Source organism: Camellia sinensis, chromosome 12 (assembly GCF_055761805.1).
Source record: "Camellia sinensis isolate YWXY chromosome 12, ASM5576180v1, whole genome shotgun sequence".
Taxonomy (NCBI): domain Eukaryota; kingdom Viridiplantae; phylum Streptophyta; class Magnoliopsida; order Ericales; family Theaceae; genus Camellia; species Camellia sinensis.
This window is the reverse complement of record NC_138972.1, coordinates 15,732,840-15,756,265: the sequence shown is the minus strand read 5'-3', so window position 1 is coordinate 15,756,265 and position 23,426 is coordinate 15,732,840.

The window sequence follows — 23,426 nt, the reverse complement described above, 5'->3', positions numbered from 1 at the left end:
AAATGGTATGTAAACCCCATATTTACATATCTGCCACTATACAGGAGAATCAGTATAGGTGTTCGAGTGTTCGAACCGTATTGCGCAAGAAATGGTACGGAAACCCCGTATTTACATATCTGCCACTGTGCAGGATAATCCGTATAGGTGTTCGAGTGTTCGAACCGTAATGCGCAAGAAATGGTACGGAAACCGCGTATTTACATATCTGCCACTGTGCAGGACAATCCGTATAGGTGTTCGAGTGTTCGAACCGTAATGCGCAAGAAATGGTACGGAAACCCCGTATTTACATATCTGCCACTGTGCAGGGGAATCCGTATAGGTGTTCGAGTGTTCGAACCGTAATGCGTAAGAAATGGTTTGTAAACCCCGTATTTACATATCTGCCACTGTGCAGGAGAATCCATATAAGTGTTCGAGTGTTCGAACCGTATTGTGCAAGAAATGGTCCCGAAATCCCGTATTTACATATCTGCCACTATGCAGGAGAATCCGTATAGGTGTTCGAGTGTTCGAAGCGTAATGCGCAAGAAATGGTATGTAAATCCCGTATTTACATATCTGCCACTGTGCAGGAGAATCCGTATAGGTGTTCGAGTGTTCGAACCGTAATGCGGAAGAAATGGTACGGAAACCCCGTATTTACATATCTGCCACTGTGCAGGGCAATCCGTATAGGTGTTCGAGTGTTCGAACCGTAATGCGTAAGAAATGGTATGTAAACCCCGTATTTACATATCTGCCACTGTGCAGGAGAATCCATATAGGTGTTCGAGTGTTCGAACCGTAATGTGCAAGAAATGGTTCCGAAACCCCGTATTTACATATCTGCCACTGTGCAGGAGAATCCGTATAGGTGTTCGAATGTTCGAACCGTAATGCGCAAGAAATGGTATGTAAACCCCGTATTTACATATCTGCCACTGTGCAGGAGAATCCGTATAGGTGTTCGAGTGTTCGAACCGTAATGCGCAAGAAATGGTACGGAAACCCCGTATTTACATATCTGCCACTGTGCAGGGCAATCCGTATAGGTGTTCGAGTGTTCGAACCGTAATGCGTAAGAAATGGTATGTAAACCCCGTATTTACATATCTGCCACTGTGCAGGAGAATCCATATAGGTGTTCGAGTGTTCGAACCGAAATGTGCAAGAAATGGTCCCGAAACCCCGTATTTACATATCTGCCACTGTGCAGGAGAATCCGTATAGGTGTTCGAGTGTTCGAACCGTAATGCGCAAGAAATGGTATGTAAACCCCGTATTTACATATCTGCCACTGTGCAGGAGAATCCGTATAGGTGTTCGAGTGTTAGAACCGTAATGCGCAAGAAATGGTACGAAAACCCCGTATTTACATATCTGCCACTGTGCAGGAGAATCCGTACAGGTGTTCGAGTGTTAGAACCGTAATGCGCAAGAAATGGTATGTAAACCCCGTATTTACATATCTGCCACTATACAGGAGAATCCGTATAGGAGTTCGATTGTTCGAACCGTATTGCGCAAGAAATGGTACGGAAACCCCGTATTTACATATCTGCCACTGTGCAGGACAATCCGTGTAGGTGTTCGAGTGTTCGAACCGTAATGCGCAAGAAATTGTACGGAAACCCCATATTTACATATCTGCCACTGTGTAGGAGAATCCGTATAGGTGTTCGAGTGTTCGAACCGTAATGCGCAAGAAATGGTACGGAAACCCCGTATTTACATATCTGCCACTATGCAGGAGAATCCGTATAGGTGTTCGAGTGTTAGAACCGTAATGCGCAAGAAATGGTACGAAAACCCCGTATTTACATATCTGCCACTGTGCAGGAGAATCCGTATAGGTGTTCGAGTGTTAGAACCGTAATACGCAAGAAATGGTATGTAAACCCCATATTTACATATCTGCCACTATACAGGAGAATCAGTATAGGTGTTCGAGTGTTCGAACCGTATTGCGCAAGAAATGGTACGGAAACCCCGTATTTACATATCTGCCACTGTGCAGGACAATCCGTATAGGTGTTCGAGTGTTCGAACCGTAATGCGCAAGAAATGGTACGGAAACCGCGTATTTACATATCTGCCACTGTGCAGGACAATCCGTATAGGTGTTCGAGTGTTCGAACCGTAATGCGCAAGAAATGGTACGGAAACCCCGTATTTACATATCTGCCACTGTGCAGGGGAATCCGTATAGGTGTTCGAGTGTTCGAACCGTAATGCGTAAGAAATGGTTTGTAAACCCCGTATTTACATATCTGCCACTGTGCAGGAGAATCCATATAAGTGTTCGAGTGTTCGAACCGTAATGTGCAAGAAATGGTCCCGAAACCCCGTATTTACATATCTGCCACTATGCAGGAGAATCCGTATAGGTGTTCGAGTGTTCGAAGCGTAATGCGCAAGAAATGGTATGTAAATCCCGTATTTACATATCTGCCACTGTGCAGGAGAATCCGTATAGGTGTTCGAGTGTTCGAACCGTAATGCGGAAGAAATGGTACGGAAACCCCGTATTTACATATCTGCCACTGTGCAGGGCAATCCGTATAGGTGTTCGAGTGTTCGAACCGTAATGCGTAAGAAATGGTATGTAAACCCCGTATTTACATATCTGCCACTGTGCAGGAGAATCCATATAGGTGTTCGAGTGTTCGAACCGTAATGTGCAAGAAATGGTTCCGAAACCCCGTATTTACATATCTACCACTGTGCAGGAGAATCCGTATAGGTCTTCGAGTGTTCGAACCGTAATGCGCAAGAAATGGTATGTAAACCCCGTATTTACATATCTGCCACTGTGCAGGAGAATCCGTATAGGTGTTCGAGTGTTCGAACCGTAATGCGCAAGAAATGGTACGGAAACCCCGTATTTACATATCTGCCACTGTGCAGGGCAATCCGTATAGGTGTTCGAGTGTTCGAACCGTAATGCGTAAGAAATGGTATGTAAACCCCGTATTTACATATCTGCCACTGTGCAGGAGAATCCATATAGGTGTTCGAGTGTTCGAACCGAAATGTGGAAGAAATGGTCCCGAAACCCCGTATTTACATATCTGCCACTGTGCAGGAGAATCCGTATAGGTGTTCGAGTGTTCGAACCGTAATGCGCAAGAAATGGTATGTAAACCCCGTATTTACATATCTGCCACTGTGCAGGAGAATCCGTATAGGTGTTCGAGTGTTAGAACCGTAATGCGCAAGAAATGGTACGAAAACCCCGTATTTACATATCTGCCACTGTGCAGGAGAATCCGTACAGCTGTTCGAGTGTTAGAACCGTAATGCGCAAGAAATGGTATGTAAACCCCGTATTTACATATCTGCCACTATACAGGAGAATCCGTATAGGAGTTCGATTGTTCGAACCGTATTGCGCAAGAAATGGTACGGAAACCCTGTATTTACATATCTGCCACTGTGCAGGACAATCCGTGTATGTGTTCGAGTGTTCGAACCGTAATGCGCAAGAAATGGTACGGAAACCCCGTATTTACATATCTGCCACTGTGTAGGAGAATCCGTATAGGTGTTCGAGTGTTCGAACCGTAATGCGCAAGAAATGGTACGGAAACCCCGTATTTACATATCTGCCACTATGCAGGAGAATCCGTATAGGTGTTCGAGTGTTAGAACCGTAATGCGCAAGAAATGGTACGAAAACCCCGTATTTACATATCTGCCACTGTGCAGGAGAATCCGTATAGGTGTTCGAGTGTTAGAACCGTAATACGCAAGAAATGGTATGTAAACCCCATATTTACATATCTGCCACTATACAGGAGAATCAGTATAGGTGTTCGAGTGTTCGAACCGTATTGCGCAAGAAATGGTACGGAAACCCCGTATTTACATATCTGCCACTGTGCAGGACAATCCGTATAGGTGTTCGAGTGTTCGAACCGTAATGCGCAAGAAATGGTACGGAAACCGCGTATTTACATATCTACCACTGTGCAGGACAATCCGTATAGGTGTTCGAGTGTTCGAACCGTAATGCGCAAGAAATGGTACGGAAACCCCGTATTTACATATCTGCCACTGTGCAGGGGAATCCGTATAGGTGTTCGAGTGTTCGAACCGTAATGCGTAAGAAATGGTTTGTAAACCCCGTATTTACATATCTGCCACTGTGCAGGAGAATCCATATAAGTGTTCGAGTGTTCGAACCGTAATGTGCAAGAAATGGTCCCGAAACCCCGTATTTACATATCTGCCACTATGCAGGAGAATCCGTATAGGTGTTCGAGTGTTCGAAGCGTAATGCGCAAGAAATGGTATGTAAATCCCGTATTTACATATCTGCCACTGTGCAGGAGAATCCGTATAGGTGTTCGAGTGTTCGAACCGTAATGCGGAAGAAATGGTACGGAAACCCCGTATTTACATATCTGCCACTGTGCAGGGCAATCCGTATAGGTGTTCGAGTGTTCGAACCGTAATGCGTAAGAAATGGTATGTAAACCCCGTATTTACATATCTGCCACTGTGCAGGAGAATCCATATAGGTGTTCGAGTGTTCGAACCGTAATGTGCAAGAAATGGTCCCGAAACCCTGTATTTACATATTTGCCACTGTGCAGGAGAATCCGTATAGGTGTTCGAGTGTTCGAACCGTAATGCGCAAGAAATGGTATGTAAACCCCGTATTTACATATCTGCCACTGTGCAGGAGAATCCGTATAGGTGTTCGAGTGTTCGAACCGTAATGCGCAAGAAATGGTACGGAAACCTCGTATTTACATATCTGCCACTGTGCAGGAGAATCCGTATAGGTGTTCGAGTGTTCGAACCGTAATGCGCAAGAAATGGTATCTAAACCCCGTATTTACATAACTGCCACTGTGCAGGAGAATGCATATAGGTGTTCGAGTGTTCGAACCGTAATGTGCAAGAAATGGTATGTAAACCCCGTATTTACATATCTGCCACTGTGTAGGAGAATCCGTATAGGTGTTCGAGTGTTCGAACCGTAATGCGCAAGAAATGGTATGTAAACCCCGTATTTACATATCTGCCACTGTGCAGGAGAATCCGTATAGGTGTTCGAGTGTTCGAACCGTAATGCGCCAGAAATTGTACGGAAACCCCGTATTTACATATCTGCCACTGTGCAGGAGAATCCGTATAGGTGTTCGAGTGTTAGAACCGTAATGCGCAAGAAATGGTAGGTAAACCCCGTATTTACATATCTGCGACTATGCTGGAGAATCCGTATAGGTGTTCGAGTGTTCGAACCGTATTGCGCAAGAAATGGTACGGAAACCCCGTATTTACATATCTGCCACTGTGCAGGACAATCCGTATAGGTGTTCGAGTGTTAGAACCGTAATGCGCAAGAAATGGTATGTAAACCCCGTATTTACATATCTGCCACTATGCAGGAGAATCCGTATAGCTGTTCGAGTGTTCGAACCGTATTGCGCAAGAAATGGTACGGAAACCCCGTATTTACATATCTGCCACTGCGCAGGACAATCCGTATAGGTGTTCGAGTGTTCGAACCGTAATGCGCAAGAAATGGTACGGAAACCCCGTATTTACATATCTGCCACTGTGCAGGGGAATCCGTATAGGTGTTCGAGTGTTCGAACCGTAATGCGTAAGAAATGGTATGTAAACCCCGTATTTACATATCTGCCACTGTGCAGGAGAATCTGTATAGGTGTTCGAGTGTTCGAACCGTAATGTGCAAGAAATGGTCCCGAAACCCCGTATTTACATATCTGCCACTATGCAGGAGAATCCGTATAGGTGTTCGAGTGTTAGAACCGTAATGCGCAAGAAATGGTACAAAAACCCCGTATTTACATATCTGCCACTGTGCAGGAGAATCCGTACAGGTGTTCGAGTGTTAGAACCGTAATGCGCAAGAAACGGTATGTAAACCCCGTATTTACATATCTTCCACTATACAGGAGAATCCGTATAGGTGTTCGATTGTTCGAACCGTATTGCGCAAGAAATGTTACGGAAACCCCGTATTTACATATCTGCCACTGTGCAGGACAATCCGTGTAGGTGTTCGAGTGTTCGAACCGTAATGCGCAAGAAATGGTACGGAAACCCCGTATTTACATATCTGCCACTGTGTAGGAGAATCCGTATAGGTGTTCGAGTGTTCGAACCGTAATGCGCAAGAAATGGTACGGAAACCCCGTATTTACATATCTGCCACTGTGCAGGAGAATCCGTATAGGTGTTCGAGTGTTAGAACCGTAATGCGCAAGAAATGGTACGAAAACCCCGTATTTACATATCTGCCACTGTGCAGGAGAATCCGTATAGGTGTTCGAGTGTTAGAACCGTAATACGCAAGAAATGGTATGTAAACCCCATATTTACATATCTGCCACTATACAGGAGAATCAGTATAGGTGTTCGAGTGTTCGAACCGTATTGCGCAAGAAATGGTACGGAAACCCCGTATTTACATATCTGCCACTGTGCAGGACAATCCGTATAGGTGTTCGAGTGTTCGAACCGTAATGCGCAAGAAATGGTACGGAAACCGCGTATTTACATATCCGCCACTGTGCAGGACAATCCGTATAGGTGTTCGAGTGTTCGAACCGTAATGCGCAAGAAATGGTACGGAAACCCCGTATTTACATATCTGCCACTGTGCAGGGGAATCCGTATAGGTGTTCGAGTGTTCGAACCGTAATGCGTAAGAAATGGTTTGTAAACCCCGTATTTACATATCTGCCACTGTGCAGGAGAATCCATATAGGTGTTCGAGTGTTCGAACCGTAATGTGCAAGAAATGGTCCCGAAACCCCGTATTTACATATCTGCCACTATGCAGGAGAATCCGTATAGGTGCTCGAGTGTTCGAAGCGTAATGCGCAAGAAATGGTATGTAAATCCCGTATTTACATATCTGCCACTGTGCAGGAGAATCCGTATAGGTGTTCGAGTGTTCGAACCGTAATGCGCAAGAAATGGTACGGAAACCTCGTATTTACATATCTGCTACTGTGCAGGAGAATCCGTATAGGTGTTCGAGTGTTCGAACCGTAATGCGCAAGAAATGGTATCTAAACCCCGTATTTACATATCTGCCACTGTGCAGGAGAATCCATATAGGTGTTCGAGTGTTCGAACCGTAATGTGCAAGAAATGGTTCCGAAACCCCGTATTTACATATCTGCCACTGTGCAGGAGAATCCGTATAGGTGTTCGAATGTTCGAACCGTAATGCGCAAGAAATGGTATGTAAACCCCGTATTTACATATCTGCCACTGTGCAGGAGAATCCGTATAGGTGTTCGAGTGTTCGAACCGTAATGCGCAAGAAATGGTACGGAAACCCCGTATTTACATATCTGCCACTGTGCAGGGCAATCCGTATAGGTGTTCGAGTGTTCGAACCGAAATGTGCAAGAAATGGTCCCGAAACCCCGTATTTACATATCTGCCACTGTGCAGGAGAATCCGTATAGGTGTTCGAGTGTTCGAACCGTATTGCGCAAGAAATGGTACGGAAACCCCGTATTTACATATCTGCCACTGTGCAGGACAATCCGTATAGGTGTTCGAGTGTTCGAACCGTAATGCGCAAGAAATGGTACGGAAACCGCGTATTTACATATCTGCCACTGTGCAGGACAATCCGTATAGGTGTTCGAGTGTTCGAACCGTAATGCGCAAGAAATGGTACGGAAACCCCGTATTTACATATCTGCCACTGTGCAGGGGAATCCGTATAGGTGTTCGAGTGTTCGAACCGTAATGCGTAAGAAATGGTTTGTAAACCCCGTATTTACATATCTGCCACTGTGCAGGAGAATCCATATAAGTGTTCGAGTGTTCGAACCGTAATGTGCAAGAAATGGTCCCGAAACCCCGTATTTACATATCTGCCACTATGCAGGAGAATCCGTATAGGTGTTCGAGTGTTCGAAGCGTAATGCGCAAGAAATGGTATGTAAATCCCGTATTTACATATCTGCCACTGTGCAGGAGAATCCGTATAGGTGTTCGAGTGTTCGAACCGTAATGCGCAAGAAATGGTACGGAAACCTCGTATTTACATATCTGCCACTGTGCAGGAGAATCCGTATAGGTGTTCGAGTGTTCGAACCGTAATGCGCAAGAAATGGTATCTAAACCCCGTATTTACATATCTGCCACTGTGCAGGAGAATCCATATAGGTGTTCGATTGTTCGAACCGTAATGTGCAAGAAATGGTTCCGAAACCCCGTATTTACATATCTGCCACTGTGCAGGAGAATCCGTATAGGTGTTCGAATGTTCGAACCGTAATGCGCAAGAAATGGTATGTAAACCCCGTATTTACATATCTGCCACTGTGCAAGAGAATCCGTATAGGTGTTCGAGTGTTCGAACCGTAATGCGCAAGAAATGGTACGGAAACCCCGTATTTACATATCTGCCACTGTGCAGGGCAATCCGTATAGGTGTTCGAGTGTTCGAACCGTAATGCGTAAGAAATGGTATGTAAACCCCGTATTTACATATCTGCCACTGTGCAGGAGAATCCATATAGGTGTTCGAGTGTTCGAACCGTAATGTGCAAGAAATGGTCCCGAAACCCCGTATTTACATATCTGCCACTGTGCAGGAGAATCCGTATAGGTGTTCGAGTGTTCGAACCGTAATGCGCAAGAAATGGTATGTAAACCCCGTATTTACATATCTGCCACTGTGCAGGAGAATCCGTATAGGTGTTCGAGTGTTCGAACCGTAATGCGCAAGAAATGGTACGGAAACCTCGTATTTACATATCTGCCACTGTGCAGGAGAATCCGTATAGGTGTTCGAGTGTTCGAACCGTAATGCGCAAGAAATGGTATCTAAACCCCGTATTTACATAACTGCCACTGTGCAGGAGAATCCATATAGGTGTTCGAGTGTTCGAACCGTAATGTGCAAGAAATGGTATGTAAACCCCGTATTTACATATCTGCCCCTGTGTAGGAGAATCCGTATAGGTGTTCGAGTGTTCGAACCGTAATGCGCAAAAAATGGTATGTAAACCCCGTATTTACATATCTGCCACTGTGCAGGAGAATCCGTATAGGTGTTCGAGTGTTCGAACCGTAATGCGCCAGAAATTGTACGAAAATCCCGTATTTACATATCTGCCACTGTGCAGGAGAATCCGTATAGGTGTTCGAGTGTTAGAACCGTAATGCGCAAGAAATGGTAGGTAAACCCCGTATTTACATATCTGCCACTATGCTGGAGAATCCGTATAGGTGTTCGAGTGTTCGAACCGTATTGCGCAAGAAATGGTACGGAAACCCCGTATTTACATATCTGCCACTGTGCAGGACAATCCGTATAGGTGTTCGAGTGTTAGAACCGTAATGCGCAAGAAATGGTATGTAAACCCCGTATTTACATATCTGCCACTATGCAGGAGAATCCGTATAGCTGTTCGAGTGTTCGAACCGTATTGCGCAAGAAATGGTACGGAAACCCCGTATTTACATATCTGCCACTGCGCAGGACAATACGTATAGGTGTTCGAGTGTTCGAACCGTAATGCGCAAGAAATGGTACGGAAACCCCGTATTTACATATCTGCCACTGTGCAGGGGAATCCGTATAGGTGTTCGAGTGTTCGAACCGTAATGCGTAAGAAATGGTATGTAAACCCCGTATTTACATATCTGCCACTGTGCAGGAGAATCCATATAGGTGTTCGAGTGTTCGAACCGTAATGTGCAAGAAATGGTCCCGAAACCCCGTATTTACATATCTGCCACTATGCAGGAGAATCCGTATAGGTGTTCGAGTGTTAGAACCGTAATGCGCAAGAAATGGTACAAAAACCCCGTATTTACATATCTGCCACTGTGCAGGAGAATCCGTACAGGTGTTCGAGTGTTAGAACCGTAATGCGCAAGAAATGGTATGTAAACCCCGTATTTACATATCTGCCACTATACAGGAGAATCCGTATAGGTGTTCGATTGTTCGAACCGTATTGCGCAAGAAATGGTACGGAAACCCCGTATTTACATATCTGCCACTGTGCAGGACAATCCGTGTAGGTGTTCGAGTGTTCGAACCGTAATGCGCAAGAAATGGTACGGAAACCCCGTATTTACATATCTGCCACTGTGTAGGAGAATCCGTATAGGTGTTCGAGTGTTCGAACCGTAATGCGCAAGAAATGGTACGGAAACCCCGTATTTACATATCTGCCACTGTGCAGGAGAATCCGTATAGGTGTTCGAGTGTTAGAACCGTAATGCGCAAGAAATGGTACGAAAACCCCGTATTTACATATCTGCCACTGTGCAGGAGAATCCGTATAGGTGTTCGAGTGTTAGAACCGTAATACGCAAGAAATGGTATGTAAACCCCATATTTACATATCTGCCACTATACAGGAGAATCAGTATAGGTGTTCGAGTGTTCGAACCGTAATGCGCAAGAAATGGTACGGAAACCTCGTATTTACATATCTGCCACTGTGCAGGAGAATCCGTATAGGTGTTCGAGTGTTCGAACCGTAATGCGCAAGAAATGGTATCTAAACCCCGTATTTACATATCTGCCACTGTGCAGGAGAATCCATATAGGTGTTCGAGTGTTCGAACCGTAATGTGCAAGAAATGGTTCCGAAACCCCGTATTTACATATCTGCCACTGTGCAGGAGAATCCGTATAGGTGTTCGAATGTTCGAACCGTAATGCGCAAGAAATGGTATGTAAACCCCGTATTTACATATCTGCCACTGTGCAAGAGAATCCGTATAGGTGTTCGAGTGTTCGAACCGTAATGCGCAAGAAATGGTACGGAAACCCCGTATTTACATATCTGCCACTGTGCAGGGCAATCCGTATAGGTGTTCGAGTGTTCGAACCGAAATGTGCAAGAAATGGTCCCGAAACCCCGTATTTACATATCTGCCACTGTGCAGGAGAATCCGTATAGGTGTTCGAGTGTTCGAACCGTATTGCGCAAGAAATGGTACGGAAACCCCGTATTTACATATCTGCCACTGTGCAGGACAATCCGTATAGGTGTTCGAGTGTTCGAACCGTAATGCGCAAGAAATGGTACGGAAACCGCGTATTTACATATCTGCCACTGTGCAGGACAATCCGTATAGGTGTTCGAGTGTTCGAACCGTAATGCGCAAGAAATGGTACGGAAACCCCGTATTTACATATCTGCCACTGTGCAGGGGAATCCGTATAGGTGTTCGAGTGTTCGAACCGTAATGCGTAAGAAATGGTTTGTAAACCCCGTATTTACATATCTGCCACTGTGCAGGAGAATCCATATAAGTGTTCGAGTGTTCGAACCGTAATGTGCAAGAAATGGTCCCGAAACCCCGTATTTACATATCTGCCACTATGCAGGAGAATCCGTATAGGTGTTCGAGTGTTCGAAGCGTAATGCGCAAGAAATGGTATGTAAATCCCGTATTTACATATCTGCCACTGTGCAGGAGAATCCGTATAGGTGTTCGAGTGTTCGAACCGTAATGCGCAAGAAATGGTACGGAAACCTCGTATTTACATATCTGCCACTGTGCAGGAGAATCCGTATAGGTGTTCGAGTGTTCGAACCGTAATGCGCAAGAAATGGTATCTAAACCCCGTATTTACATATCTGCCACTGTGCAGGAGAATCCATATAGGTGTTCGATTGTTCGAACCGTAATGTGCAAGAAATGGTTCCGAAACCCCGTATTTACATATCTGCCACTGTGCAGGAGAATCCGTATAGGTGTTCGAATGTTCGAACCGTAATGCGCAAGAAATGGTATGTAAACCCCGTATTTACATATCTGCCACTGTGCAAGAGAATCCGTATAGGTGTTCGAGTGTTCGAACCGTAATGCGCAAGAAATGGTACGGAAACCCCGTATTTACATATCTGCCACTGTGCAGGGCAATCCGTATAGGTGTTCGAGTGTTCGAACCGTAATGCGTAAGAAATGGTATGTAAACCCCGTATTTACATATCTGCCACTGTGCAGGAGAATCCATATAGGTGTTCGAGTGTTCGAACCGTAATGTGCAAGAAATGGTCCCGAAACCCCGTATTTACATATCTGCCACTGTGCAGGAGAATCCGTATAGGTGTTCGAGTGTTCGAACCGTAATGCACAAGAAATGGTATGTAAACCCCGTATTTACATATCTGCCACTGTGCAGGAGAATCCGTATAGGTGTTCGAGTGTTCGAACCGTAATGCGCAAGAAATGGTACGGAAACCTCGTATTTACATATCTGCCACTGTGCAGGAGAATCCGTATAGGTGTTCGAGTGTTCGAACCGTAATGCGCAAGAAATGGTATCTAAACCCCGTATTTACATAACTGCCACTGTGCAGGAGAATCCATATAGGTGTTCGAGTGTTCGAACCGTAATGTGCAAGAAATGGTATGTAAACCCCGTATTTACATATCTGCCCCTGTGTAGGAGAATCCGTATAGGTGTTCGAGTGTTCGAACCGTAATGCGCAAAAAATGGTATGTAAACCCCGTATTTACATATCTGCCACTGTGCAGGAGAATCCGTATAGGTGTTCGAGTGTTCGAACCGTAATGCGCCAGAAATTGTACGAAAATCCCGTATTTACATATCTGCCACTGTGCAGGAGAATCCGTATAGGTGTTCGAGTGTTAGAACCGTAATGCGCAAGAAATGGTAGGTAAACCCCGTATTTACATATCTGCCACTATGCTGGAGAATCCGTATAGGTGTTCGAGTGTTCGAACCGTATTGCGCAAGAAATGGTACGGAAACCCCGTATTTACATATCTGCCACTGTGCAGGACAATCCGTATAGGTGTTCGAGTGTTAGAACCGTAATGCGCAAGAAATGGTATGTAAACCCCGTATTTACATATCTGCCACTATGCAGGAGAATCCGTATAGCTGTTCGAGTGTTCGAACCGTATTGCGCAAGAAATGGTACGGAAACCCCGTATTTACATATCTGCCACTGCGCAGGACAATACGTATAGGTGTTCGAGTGTTCGAACCGTAATGCGCAAGAAATGGTACGGAAACCCCGTATTTACATATCTGCCACTGTGCAGGGGAATCCGTATAGGTGTTCGAGTGTTCGAACCGTAATGCGTAAGAAATGGTATGTAAACCCCGTATTTATATATCTGCCACTGTGCAGGAGAATCCATATAGGTGTTCGAGTGTTCGAACCGTAATGTGCAAGAAATGGTCCCGAAACCCCGTATTTACATATCTGCCACTATGCAGGAGAATCCGTATAGGTGTTCGAGTGTTAGAACCGTAATGCGCAAGAAATGGTACAAAAACCCCGTATTTACATATCTGCCACTGTGCAGGAGAATCCGTACAGGTGTTCGAGTGTTAGAACCGTAATGCGCAAGAAATGGTATGTAAACCCCGTATTTACATATCTGCCACTATACAGGAGAATCCGTATAGGTGTTCGATTGTTCGAACCGTATTGCGCAAGAAATGGTACGGAAACCCCGTATTTACATATCTGCCACTGTGCAGGACAATCCGTGTAGGTGTTCGAGTGTTCGAACCGTAATGCGCAAGAAATGGTACGGAAACCCCGTATTTACATATCTGCCACTGTGTAGGAGAATCCGTATAGGTGTTCGAGTGTTCGAACCGTAATGCGCAAGAAATGGTACGGAAACCCCGTATTTACATATCTGCCACTGTGCAGGAGAATCCGTATAGGTGTTCGAGTGTTAGAACCGTAATGCGCAAGAAATGGTACGAAAACCCCGTATTTACATATCTGCCACTGTGCAGGAGAATCCGTATAGGTGTTCGAGTGTTAGAACCGTAATACGCAAGAAATGGTATGTAAACCCCATATTTACATATCTGCCACTATACAGGAGAATCAGTATAGGTGTTCGAGTGTTCGAACCGTAATGCGCAAGAAATGGTACGGAAACCTCGTATTTACATATCTGCCACTGTGCAGGAGAATCCGTATAGGTGTTCGAGTGTTCGAACCGTAATGCGCAAGAAATGGTATCTAAACCCCGTATTTACATATCTGCCACTGTGCAGGAGAATCCATATAGGTGTTCGAGTGTTCGAACCGTAATGTGCAAGAAATGGTTCCGAAACCCCGTATTTACATATCTGCCACTGTGCAGGAGAATCCGTATAGGTGTTCGAATGTTCGAACCGTAATGCGCAAGAAATGGTATGTAAACCCCGTATTTACATATCTGCCACTGTGCAAGAGAATCCGTATAGGTGTTCGAGTGTTCGAACCGTAATGCGCAAGAAATGGTACGGAAACCCCGTATTTACATATCTGCCACTGTGCAGGGCAATCCGTATAGGTGTTCGAGTGTTCGAACCGTAATGCGTAAGAAATGGTATGTAAACCCCGTATTTACATATCTGCCACTGTGCAGGAGAATCCATATAGGTGTTCGAGTGTTCGAACCGTAATGTGCAAGAAATGGTCCCGAAACCCCGTATTTACATATCTGCCACTGTGCAGGAGAATCCGTATAGGTGTTCGAGTGTTCGAACCGTAATGCGCAAGAAATGGTATGTAAACCCCGTATTTACATATCTGCCACTGTGCAGGAGAATCCGTATAGGTGTTCGAGTGTTCGAACCGTAATGCGCAAGAAATGGTACGGAAACCTCGTATTTACATATCTGCCACTGTGCAGGAGAATCCGTATAGGTGTTCGAGTGTTCGAACCGTAATGCGCAAGAAATGGTATCTAAACCCCGTATTTACATAACTGCCACTGTGCAGGAGAATCCATATAGGTGTTCGAGTGTTCGAACCGTAATGTGCAAGAAATGGTATGTAAACCCCGTATTTACATATCTGCCCCTGTGTAGGAGAATCCGTATAGGTGTTCGAGTGTTCGAACCGTAATGCGCAAAAAATGGTATGTAAACCCCGTATTTACATATCTGCCACTGTGCAGGAGAATCCGTATAGGTGTTCGAGTGTTCGAACCGTAATGCGCCAGAAATTGTACGAAAATCCCGTATTTACATATCTGCCACTGTGCAGGAGAATCCGTATAGGTGTTCGAGTGTTAGAACCGTAATGCGCAAGAAATGGTAGGTAAACCCCGTATTTACATATCTGCCACTATGCTGGAGAATCCGTATAGGTGTTCGAGTGTTCGAACCGTATTGCGCATGAAATGGTACGGAAACCCCGTATTTACATATCTGCCACTGTGCAGGACAATCCGTATAGGTGTTCGAGTGTTAGAACCGTAATGCGCAAGAAATGGTATGTAAACCCCGTATTTACATATCTGCCACTATGCAGGAGAATCCGTATAGCTGTTCGAGTGTTCGAACCGTATTGCGCAAGAAATGGTATGGAAACCCCGTATTTACATATCTGCCACTGCGCAGGACAATACGTATAGGTGTTCGAGTGTTCGAACCGTAATGCGCAAGAAATGGTACGGAAACCCCGTATTTACATATCTGCCACTGTGCAGGGGAATCCGTATAGGTGTTCGAGTGTTCGAACCGTAATGCGTAAGAAATGGTATGTAAACCCCGTATTTACATATCTGCCACTGTGCAGGAGAATCCATATAGGTGTTCGAGTGTTCGAACCGTAATGTGCAAGAAATGGTCCCGAAACCCCGTATTTACATATCTGCCACTATGCAGGAGAATCCGTATAGGTGTTCGAGTGTTAGAACCGTAATGCGCAAGAAATGGTACAAAAACCCCGTATTTACATATCTGCCACTGTGCAGGAGAATCCGTACAGGTGTTCGAGTGTTAGAACCGTAATGCGCAAGAAATGGTATGTAAACCCCGTATTTACATATCTGCCACTATACAGGAGAATCCGTATAGGTGTTCGATTGTTCGAACCGTATTGCGCAAGAAATGGTACGGAAACCCCGTATTTACATATCTGCCACTGTGCAGGACAATCCGTGTAGGTGTTCGAGTGTTCGAACCGTAATGCGCAAGAAATGGTACGGAAACCCCGTATTTACATATCTGCCACTGTGTAGGAGAATCCGTATAGGTGTTCGAGTGTTCGAACCGTAATGCGCAAGAAATGGTACGGAAACCCCGTATTTACATATCTGCCACTGTGCAGGAGAATCCGTATAGGTGTTCGAGTGTTAGAACCGTAATGCGCAAGAAATGGTACGAAAACCCCGTATTTACATATCTGCCACTGTGCAGGAGAATCCGTATAGGTGTTCGAGTGTTAGAACCGTAATACGCAAGAAATGGTATGTAAACCCCATATTTACATATCTGCCACTATACAGGAGAATCAGTATAGGTGTTCGAGTGTTCGAACCGTAATGCGCAAGAAATGGTACGGAAACCTCGTATTTACATATCTGCCACTGTGCAGGAGAATCCGTATAGGTGTTCGAGTGTTCGAACCGTAATGCGCAAGAAATGGTATCTAAACCCCGTATTTACATATCTGCCACTGTGCAGGAGAATCCATATAGGTGTTCGAGTGTTCGAACCGTAATGTGCAAGAAATGGTTCCGAAACCCCGTATTTACATATCTGCCACTGTGCAGGAGAATCCGTATAGGTGTTCGAATGTTCGAACCGTAATGCGCAAGAAATGGTATGTAAACCCCGTATTTACATATCTGCCACTGTGCAAGAGAATCCGTATAGGTGTTCGAGTGTTCGAACCGTAATGCGCAAGAAATGGTACGGAAACCCCGTATTTACATATCTGCCACTGTGCAGGGCAATCCGTGTAGGTGTTCGAGTGTTCGAACCGTAATGCGTAAGAAATGGTATGTAAACCCCGTATTCACATATCTGCCACTGTGCAGGAGAATCCATATAGGTGTTCGAGTGTTCGAACCGTAATGTGCAAGAAATGGTCCCGAAACCCCGTATTTACATATCTGCCACTGTGCAGGAGAATCCGTATAGGTGTTCGAGTGTTCGAACCGTAATGCGCAAGAAATGGTATGTAAACCCCGTATTTACATATCTGCCACTGTGCAGGAGAATCCGTATAGGTGTTCGAGTGTTCGAACCGTAATGCGCAAGAAATGGTACGGAAACCTCGTATTTACATATCTGCCACTGTGCAGGAGAATCCGTATAGGTGTTCGAGTGTTCGAACCGTAATGCGCAAGAAATGGTATCTAAACCCCGTATTTACATAACTGCCACTGTGCAGGAGAATCCATATAGGTGTTCGAGTGTTCGAACCGTAATGTGCAAGAAATGGTATGTAAACCCCGTATTTACATATCTGCCACTGTGTAGGAGAATCCGTATAGGTGTTCGAGTGTTCGAACCGTAATGCGCAAGAAATGGTATGTAAACCCCGTATTTACATATCTGCCACTGTGCAGGAGAATCCGTATAGGTGTTCGAGTGTTCGAACCGTAATGCGCCAGAAATTGTACGGAAACCCCGTATTTACATATCTGCCACTGTGCAGGAGAATCCGTATAGGTGTTCGAGTGTTAGAACCGTAATGCGCAAGAAATGGTAGGTAAACCCCGTATTTACATATCTGCCACTATGCTGGAGAATCCGTATAGGTGTTCGAGTGTTCGAACCGTATTGCGCAAGAAATGGTACGGAAACCCCGTATTTACATATCTGCCACTGTGCAGGACAATCCGTATAGGTGTTCGAGTGTTAGAACCGTAATGCGCAAGAAATGGTATGTAAACCCCGTATTTACATATCTGCCACTATGCAGGAGAATCCGTATAGCTGTTCGAGTGTTCGAACCGTATTGCGCAAGAAATGGTACGGAAACCCCGTATTTACATATCTGCCACTGCGCAGGACAATCCGTATAGGTGTTCGAGTGTTCGAACCGTAATGCGCAAGAAATGGTACGGAAACCCCGTATTTACATATCTGCCACTGTGCAGGGGAATCCGTATAGGTGTTCGAGTGTTCGAACCGTAATGCGTAAGAAATGGTATGTAAACCCCGTATTTACATATCTACCACTGTGCAGGAGAATCCATATAGGTGTTCGAGTGTTCGAACCGTAATGTGCAAGAAATGGTCCCGAAACCCCGTATTTACATATCTGCCACTATGCAGGAGAATCCGTATAGGTGTTCGAGTGTTAGAACCGTAATGCGCAAGAAATGGTACAAAAACCCCGTATTTACATATCTGCCACTGTGCAGGAGAATCCGTACAGGTGTTCGAGTGTTAGAACCGTAATGCGCAAGAAATGGTATGTAAACCCCGTATTTACATATCTGCCACTATACAGGAGAATCCGTATAGGTGTTCGATTGTTCGAACCGTATTGCGCAAGAAATGGTACGGAAACCCCGTATTTACATATCTGCCACTGTGCAGGACAATCCGTGTAGGTGTTCGAGTGTTCGAACCGTAATGCGCAAGAAATGGTACGGAAACCCCGTATTTACATATCTGCCACTGTGTAGGAGAATCCGTATAGGTGTTCGAGTGTTCGAACCGTAATGCGCAAGAAATGGTACGGAAACCCCGTATTTACATATCTGCCACTGTGCAGGAGAATCCGTATAGGTGTTCGAGTGTTAGAACCGTAATACGCAAGAAATGGTATGTAAACCCCATATTTACATATCTGCCACTATACAGGAGAATCAGTATAGGTGTTCGAGTGTTCGAACCGTAATGCGCAAGAAATGGTACGGAAACCTCGTATTTACATATCTGCCACTGTGCAGGAGAATCCGTATAGGTGTTCGAGTGTTCGAACCATAATGCGCAAGAAATGGTATCTGAACCCCGTATTTACATATCTGCCACTGTGCAGGAGAATCCATATAGGTGTTCGAGTGTTCGAACCGTAATGTGCAAGAAATGGTTCCGAAACCCCGTATTTACATATCTGCCACTGTGCAGGAGAATCCGTATAGGTGTTCGAATGTTCGAACCGTAATGCGCAAGAAATGGTATGTAAACCCCGTATTTACATATCTGCCACTGTGCAAGAGAATCCGTATAGGTGTTCGAGTGTTCGAACCGTAATGCGCAAGAAATGGTACGGAAACCCCGTATTTACATATCTGCCACTGTGCAGGGCAATCCGTATAGGTGTTCGAGTGTTCGAACCGTAATGCGTAAGAAATGGTATGTAAACCCCGTATTTACATATCTGCCACTGTGCAGGAGAATCCATATAGGTGTTCGAGTGTTCGAACCGTAATGTGCAAGAAATGGTCCCGAAACCCCGTATTTACATATCTGCCACTGTGCAGGAGAATCCGTATAGGTGTTCGAGTGTTCGAACCGTAATGCGCAAGAAATGGTATGTAAACCCCGTATTTACATATCTGCCACTGTGCAGGAGAATCCGTATAGGTGTTCGAGTGTTCGAACCGTAATGCGCAAGAAATGGTACGGAAACCTCGTATTTACATATCTGCCACTGTGCAGGAGAATCCGTATAGGTGTTCGAGTGTTCGAACCGTAATGCGCAAGAAATGGTATCTAAACCCCGTATTTACATAACTGCCACTGTGCAGGAGAATCCATATAGGTGTTCGAGTGTTCGAATCGTAATGTGCAAGAAATGGTTCCGAAACCCCGTATTTACATATCTGCCACTGTGCAGGAGAATCCGTATAGGTGTTCGAGTGTTAGAACCGTAATACGCAAGAAATGGTATGTAAACCCCATATTTACATATCTGCCACTATACAGGAGAATCAGTATAGGTGTTCGAGTGTTCGAACCGTAATGCGCAAGAAATGGTACGGAAACCTCGTATTTACATATCTGCCACTGTGCAGGAGAATCCGTATAGGTGTTCGAGTGTTCGAACCGTAATGCGCAAGAAATGGTATCTAAACCCCGTATTTACATATCTGCCACTGTGCAGGAGAATCCATATAGGTGTTCGAGTGTTCGAACCGTAATGTGCAAGAAATGGTTCCGAAACCCCGTATTTACATATCTACCACTGTGCAGGAGAATCCGTATAGGTGTTCGAATGTTCGAACCGTAATGCGCAAGAAATGGTATGTAAACCCCGTATTTACATATCTGCCACTGTGCAAGAGAATCCGTATAGGTGTTCGAGTGTTCGAACCGTAATGCGCAAGAAATGGTACGGAAACCCCGTATTTACATATCTGCCACTGTGCAGGGCAATCCGTGTAGGTGTTCGAGTGTTCGAACCGTAATGCGTAAGAAATGGTATGTAAACCCCGTATTCACATATCTGCCACTGTGCAGGAGAATCCATATAGGTGTTCGAGTGTTCGAACCGTAATGTGCAAGAAATGGTCCCGAAACCCCGTATTTACATATCTGCCACTGTGCAGGAGAATCCGTATAGGTGTTCGAGTGTTCGAACCGTAATGCGCAAGAAATGGTATGTAAACCCCGTATTTACATATCTGCCACTGTGCAGGAGAATCCGTATAGGTGTTCGAGTGTTCGAACCGTAATGCGCAAGAAATGGTACGGAAACCTCGTATTTACATATCTGCCACTGTGCAGGAGAATCCGTATAGGTGTTCGAGTGTTCGAACCGTAATGCGCAAGAAATGGTATCTAAACCCCGTATTTACATAACTGCCACTGTGCAGGAGAATCCATATAGGTGTTCGAGTGTTCGAACCGTAATGTGCAAGAAATGGTATGTAAACCCCGTATTTACATATCTGCCACTGTGTAGGAGAATCCGTATAGGTGTTCGAGTGTTCGAACCGTAATGCGCAAGAAATGGTATGTAAACCCCGTATTTACATATCTGCCACTGTGCAGGAGAATCCGTATAGGTGTTCGAGTGTTCGAACCGTAATGCGCCAGAAATTGTACGGAAACCCCGTATTTACATATCTGCCACTGTGCAGGAGAATCCGTATAGGTGTTCGAGTGTTAGAACCGTAATGCGCAAGAAATGGTAGGTAAACCCCGTATTTACATATCTGCCACTATGCTGGAGAATCCGTATAGGTGTTCGAGTGTTCGAACCGTATTGCGCAAGAAATGGTACGGAAACCCCGTATTTACATATCTGCCACTGTGCAGGACAATCCGTATAGGTGTTCGAGTGTTAGAACCGTAATGCGCAAGAAATGGTATGTAAACCCCGTATTTACATATCTGCCACTATGCAGGAGAATCCGTATAGCTGTTCGAGTGTTCGAACCGTATTGCGCAAGAAATGGTACGGAAACCCCGTATTTACATATCTGCCACTGCGCAGGACAATCCGTATAGGTGTTCGAGTGTTCGAACCGTAATGCGCAAGAAATGGTACGGAAACCCCGTATTTACATATCTGCCACTGTGCAGGGGAATCCGTATAGGTGTTCGAGTGTTCGAACCGTAATGCGTAAGAAATGGTATGTAAACCCCGTATTTACATATCTGCCACTGTGCAGGAGAATCCATATAGGTGTTCGAGTGTTCGAACCGTAATGTGCAAGAAATGGTCCCGAAACCCCGTATTTACATATCTGCCACTATGCAGGAGAATCCGTATAGGTGTTCGAGTGTTAGAACCGTAATGCGCAAGAAATGGTACAAAAACCCCGTATTTACATATCTGCCACTGTGCAGGAGAATCCGTACAGGTGTTCGAGTGTTAGAACCGTAATGCGCAAGAAATGGTATGTAAACCCCGTATTTACATATCTGCCACTATACAGGAGAATCCGTATAGGTGTTCGATTGTTCGAACCGTATTGCGCAAGAAATGGTACGGAAACCCCGTATTTACATATCTGCCACTGTGCAGGACAATCCGTGTAGGTGTTCGAGTGTTCGAACCGTAATGCGCAAGAAATGGTACGGAAACCCCGTATTTACATATCTGCCACTGTGTAGGAGAATCCGTATAGGTGTTCGAGTGTTCGAACCGTAATGCGCAAGAAATGGTACGGAAACCCCGTATTTACATATCTGCCACTGTGCAGGAGAATCCGTATAGGTGTTCGAGTGTTAGAACCGTAATACGCAAGAAATGGTATGTAAACCCCATATTTACATATCTGCCACTATACAGGAGAATCAGTATAGGTGTTCGAGTGTTCGAACCGTAATGCGCAAGAAATGGTACGGAAACCTCGTATTTACATATCTGCCACTGTGCAGGAGAATACGTATAGGTGTTCGAGTGTTCGAACCATAATGCGCAAGAAATGGTATCTAAACCCCGTATTTACATATCTGCCACTGTGCAGGAGAATCCATATAGGTGTTCGAGTGTTCGAACCGTAATGTGCAAGAAATGGTTCCGAAACCCCGTATTTACATATCTGCCACTGTGCAGGAGAATCCGTATAGGTGTTCGAATGTTCGAACCGTAATGCGCAAGAAATGGTATGTAAACCCCGTATTTACATATCTGCCACTGTGCAAGAGAATCCGTATAGGTGTTCGAGTGTTCGAACCGTAATGCGCAAGAAATGGTACGGAAACCCCGTATTTACATATCTGCCACTGTGCAGGGCAATCCGTATAGGTGTTCGAGTGTTCGAACCGTAATGCGTAAGAAATGGTATGTAAACCCCGTATTTACATATCTGCCACTGTGCAGGAGAATCCATATAGGTGTTCGAGTGTTCGAACCGTAATGTGCAAGAAATGGTCCCGAAACCCCGTATTTACATATCTGCCACTGTGCAGGAGAATCCGTATAGGTGTTCGAGTGTTCGAACCGTAATGCGCAAGAAATGGTATGTAAACCCCGTATTTACATATCTGCCACTGTGCAGGAGAATCCGTATAGGTGTTCGATTGTTCGAACCGTATTGCGCAAGAAATGGTACGGAAACCCCGTATTTACATATCTGCCACTGTGCAGGACAATCCGTGTAGGTGTTCGAGTGTTCGAACCGTAATGCGCAAGAAATGGTACGGAAACCCCGTATTTACATATCTGCCACTGTGTAGGAGAATCCGTATAGGTGTTCGAGTGTTCGAACCGTAATGCGCAAGAAATGGTACGGAAACCCCGTATTTACATATCTGCCACTGTGCAGGAGAATCCGTATAGGTGTTCGAGTGTTAGAACCGTAATACGCAAGAAATGGTATGTAAACCCCATATTTACATATCTGCCACTATACAGGAGAATCAGTATAGGTGTTCGAGTGTTCGAACCGTAATGCGCAAGAAATGGTACGGAAACCTCGTATTTACATATCTGCCACTGTGCAGGAGAATCCGTATAGGTGTTCGAGTGTTCGAACCATAATGCGCAAGAAATGGTATCTAAACCCCGTATTTACATATCTGCCACTGTGCAGGAGAATCCATATAGGTGTTCGAGTGTTCGAACCGTAATGTGCAAGAAATGGTTCCGAAACCCCGTATTTACATATCTGCCACTGTGCAGGAGAATCCGTATAGGTGTTCGAATGTTCGAACCGTAATGCGCAAGAAATGGTATGTAAACCCCGTATTTACATATCTGCCACTGTGCAAGAGAATCCGTATAGGTGTTCGAGTGTTCGAACCGTAATGCGCAAGAAATGGTACGGAAACCCCG